The 4,956-nt window shown below is 41.8% G+C and overlaps 1 pseudogene; it reads right to left on the reverse strand.

The window, feature by feature from the left end:
• Positions 1–3,133: 3,133 nt before the first annotated feature.
• On the reverse strand, positions 3,134–3,802 carry LOC114204656 (EEF1A lysine methyltransferase 1 pseudogene; annotated as a pseudogene).
• Between the last annotated feature and the right edge of the window lie 1,154 nt (positions 3,803–4,956).

A 4,956-nucleotide genomic window follows, 5' to 3' on the forward strand; every position in this document is an offset into this window, starting at 1 on the left:
AAGCCAACAACCTAAATGAACAACAGGTAGAGACATGGTCACAATAAACACTTGGGTTACTGGCTCACTTCAGCATTTGCTGTTATTTTCACCCTCTGTGTGTTGTTGGTGTCTTTTTCATGTGGTCTCTTGTGTCTTGCTCTGCTTCAGTCTGTTTGAACACACCTCATTTTATTCTGTTTTCCTCTCCAGATTCCAAACTGATTTGTTTACAGCGGCTTTGTCATACATTCTGATATTTCTTTTCCTGGCTCCTCTCAGGCATTTTTCCTTTTATATAAGCTTTGAGATTTTACATATAAAACAATAACACTACTGGTATTATATAAAACTGAATTATAGTTATATAAAATTAGAACGGAACTGATGTTCTTACAGTATAATACCATTGCATCTAAAAACATGGTTCTGGGGCACCTGGGTTGCTCAGTCGTTAAGCGTCTGCCTTCAGCTCAGGTCATGATCCCAGGGTCCTGGGATCGAGCCCCGCATAGGGCTCCCTGCTCAGTGGGAGGCCGGCTTCTCCCTTTCCCACTCCCCCTGCTTGTGTTCCCTCTCTCGCTGTGTCTCTCTCTGTCAAATAAATAAATAAAATCCTTAAATAAAATAAAATAAAATAAAAACATGGTTCTTCATTATCCATTCCTGCAGGTCTTATTTATGACCATCAATCAAATTGTATAGTTTTCTCATTCAAGGCATATGCTTTTTTGTAAAATTTATCTCTAAGTATTTTATAGGTCTCGGCCATTACTGTGAATAATTTTCCCCCAATTTCTTTTCTAGAGTCTCATCGTGTATTTATTTATCAAAGCAATGTACCAAATTTTTAAAAAAAGTTTCCTAAGTTTTCTAGTTACATAGTCCCCTACTCAATATAAAACAGTCATCTCTTATTTTCCAAGGTTTTTATAGCAGTTATTTCATTCTCTTATCTTAGGACATTTGCTGTAAGTGAAAAAACAATGTTGAGTGGCATGAGAGCCTGTCTAGTTCCTTTTTTTTTAAGATTTTATTTATTTATTTTAGAGGAAGAGATCGTGAGCGGGGGGGAGGGGTAGAGGGAGAAGCAGCCTTCCCACTGAGCAAGGAGCCCACCCGATGTGGAACTCGTTCCCAGGACACTGGGATCATGACCCGAGCCAAAGGCAGATGCTTAACCGACTGAGCCACTCAGGCGCCCATAGTTCTTGATATTAAATTACCTGGTTGTGTTTCACCATTTAATATATTTTGTTACTAAGATATTATAGTCTATATTATAACATATGTCTCTAATCTCAAAGATTAGAGAATAATTTAATTATGAATAATTAAATTTTTATATGATCATATAAATTTCTTCCTTTAATCTTTGAGATAACAATTGACATATTTTCTCATATTGAACATCCCTAAACTTGGTTATCACTTGTTTCCTTATTACTGGATTCTAATTGCCAATGTTTTATTTAGATTTTGTCAATCTTTATTTTTTTATTTTTTAAAGAACAAACATTTATTGAATACTTCACATGTGCCAGGTGCTGATATACTGATAAAAATATAAATGTCTCATAAAAATACCAAGTGATTTTTAAAGTAAATTAAAAATTATCCCAAAGTAGGACCGTCCAAGGCTAAGACAGAACAGACGGGAGCAAGCCCCCCGCCCCAATTCCTCATTTCCTGAGCGCTGGTGCCACGGCACCAGGCTCTCCAGGACGGACTGGGTTTTCGCTGCAGTAACCATCCCACAGTCTCTGATTTTCAAAAGCAGACGTGTATTTCCTGCTCACCCTCCACATCCACTGCAGGCCCACCGCTCCGCTCAAGCACCTGCTTGTGTGTGGAAAACTGCCCGTAGCCATGTCAGAGAGAAAATAAAGCTCTGCTCGGTACTTCCTTTCATGTTTTGTTAGCAAAGCAAGTCACCTGAGGTGGGGAAGTGTTATTCTTCAACCCCCTTTTTTTAAGTTTTTATTTTGAAATGATTCTAGATTCACAGGAAATTGCAAAAACACTACAGAGAGGTCTTGTGTATCTTTTACCCAGTTGCCCGCAATGAGAACATCTTGACCAAGCACAGAATCACCCCCAGGAACTGGCCGCTGCGCACCACCCACAGACCTCACTTGGAGTTCACCAGTGTTGTGTGCGTGTGCAGGTTCTATGTAATGCCACCTGTGGAGTTGTGTGTAACCACTGCACAATCAAGATGCATAAGAGCTCTGCTTCCCCTAAGATCTCCCTTTTCTGATCCCCGCCCCCCACCCCCTTAACCTCTGCCAACCACCAATCCGCTCTCCATTCAGGAATGTTACATCAACAGAAACACAGTATGTAAGCTTTGGGGACTGGCTTTTTTCACTCAGCACAAGGCCCTTGAAAGCCATCCAAGTTGCAGGTATCAGTAATGTGCGGTGGTGTGGATGAATGATGAATAATTTTTGAAATAGAACAGTCTAGCATGCTTCTCACGTCCTTTTCGCTATAGTGTTTGGTTTCAGATGGCAGTTTCAGTTTCTCCAGGGCCTGGAGCATTGCTGTGGCTTTAGCCGAGGGTGCAGGGGCGGTACGCGCACAGAAGGCACCTGGGCTACGTTCCTGTCGTCCCTCCAAGAACCGGGGCGAGGAGGAAACATCCAGGAGGCTTTCAGATACTAGTTCCAAGGATTCTCAACTTCTTTCATGGAGGCAAGTCGTGTCTCCTTGAGGGGCTGGAGCAGATGACGGGCCCCTTCACAAGTCCTATGACACCCCAGGAAAGCTGCTGTGAACAATCAGCGGTCCACTGGGTAGAGTCCAAACTGGCCCGTGTTAAGGGGACAGACCGTGTGAGGCAGAGGCCTAGGTCCTAAATCAGGTCTTGGCCAAGCCACTAAGCTGTTTGTACTTCGGTTTTTTACCTGTTCTTAGGTGAGGAGAGCAGATTTTAGATAGGTTCTAAGATTTCTTCCCACTATAATTCCATGGATTCAAGTTGGCAAAAGCATCCCGAGTTCTAGAGATGCCTGCAGTCAGGAAGTCATAATGAGATGTTACATTCTTTATTTTGAAAATTAGGCCAGGGAGAGCCCCACTTTGCAGGGGAGGGGAGGAGGTTATAACTTTTCAATCTACCAAGGAAATAATAGAGAAATGTCACACAGGATCCTTTACATATTATATTACTATCTGCATTTAGATTCCATGGTCTAGCCCAGAATCATTATTCACATAACAGCGAAACTCATTTCCCAGGGTCCGGGTGTGTTTTGGAATAAACTTGCACATCTTCATGCCAAGAATTTTTGCTGCGTCTTCTTCCATGACAGCACCTGTGCACAGCAGAATCTTGCCCTGAGTCAGATACTTGATGGTTTCTGATGTTTTTCTGAGACACTCCTTGGAAAGGTAGGGGGGATCTGCTATTACGATGTCAAAACTACGTGCAATTTTTTCAGGTAAATCCAATGGATTATTGTAATCATAGAAGATAAACTCCTCTCCGTATATAGCAAATCTTTTGTCATATTCAAAGATGTATACAGAAAAGTCTTCTCTGTGTAGGGCTCTCAGTTTCTGGTAAACACTGGCGGCGCTCACACAGGCTATTCTGCCACCTTCTCCAGCAGCTGCAATCGCTTCCTTCGCAAGTCCCAAAGCGGTGTCCTGACTACCAAAACTGGCTCAGCTGCCAGTTCTCTTCTATTATTCCAATGTTATATTTATTATCCCTGCCTGGGTCACTTTGTTGCTTCTGCTCAGCATAAAATTCCTGGAGGGCTGTTAAGGTGTGGGAAGACAGCGGGGGGATATGGTCATCATCAGAGTCACTCATTTCACAAATTGTCTATAACCTTGGCGCCCGGGATCATCCACTCACAAGCCACGCGTGCGCAGTAGATTTTGTCAATCTTTAATCATAAATTACATAATTCCTTAGTTTTCCTTTCTGACACCATCTTTACTAGAGTTTTTTATTAAAGGTATGCTGGTCTCATAAATGAATTGGGAGTTTTTCACCCATTTCTATGGGCTGGAATTTTTAAAATAATCTCAGATTTAAATGTTTAAAAGTTCAAATACAAGAATTGATAGGGTCTTTGTTCATATTCAGGGGTAGCTCAGTAACCCCTTGTCTTCTCAATGTACATAGTGTAATCAAGTTGTCTACTTTTTTTTTTTTTTTTTTTAGAGAGGGAGAGCACAGTGTGGGGCGAGGAGTGTAGGGGCAGAGGGAGAGGGAGGGAGAGAATCTTAAACAGTCACAGAGCCCATCGCAGGGCTCAATCTCATGACCCTGAGATCATGATCTTAGCCAAAATTAAGAGTCCAACGCTTAACTGACTGAACCACCCAGGGGCCTCAAGTTGTCTACTTCTTGAATCAGTTCTGATATTTTTAACTTTCTAAGAATCCACTTATTTCCCCCAAGCCTTCAAATTTCTGGTCATGTTATATGTCTCTATTTATTTAAAGTAAGCCAGAATAAGATCAAAAAGGAAGAAAGGAGCATTGAACAGACTATGTAGAACCCTTATAAGTTTGCCTTCTACATAATTTATTCCATTAATTACTTACTCAGTACTACATCCTGCTAAGAGCTGGGGATATAATGGTGAGCAAAAAGAGACACAAACTGCCTTGTGTAGCTTTCTTTTCTTTTCTTTTTTTTAAAGAGCTTATTTTTAACTAATTTCTACACCCAAATGTGGGGCCTGAACTCACAACCCCGAGATCAAGAGTTGCGTGTTCTATTGACTGAGCCAGCCAGGGGCCCCTAATGTCTCTCTCTCTCTCTCTCTCTTTTTTAAAGTAGGCTCCGCACCCAGCATGGAGCCCAACGTGGGGCTTGAACACACAACCCTGAGATTAAGACTTGAGCTGAGATCAAGAATCAGATGCTCAACTAACTGAGCCACCCAGGCAATCCCCCCTCCCCTGCCAATATGTCTCTTTTTAAAGCTTTTCTGTATCTGGATATGTCTCCTT

This window comes from Eumetopias jubatus, unplaced genomic scaffold, assembly GCF_037043125.1.
Source record: "Eumetopias jubatus isolate StellerSeaLion01/CBP00866 unplaced genomic scaffold, mEumJub1_p1.0 scaffold_6, whole genome shotgun sequence".
Taxonomy (NCBI): domain Eukaryota; kingdom Metazoa; phylum Chordata; class Mammalia; order Carnivora; family Otariidae; genus Eumetopias; species Eumetopias jubatus.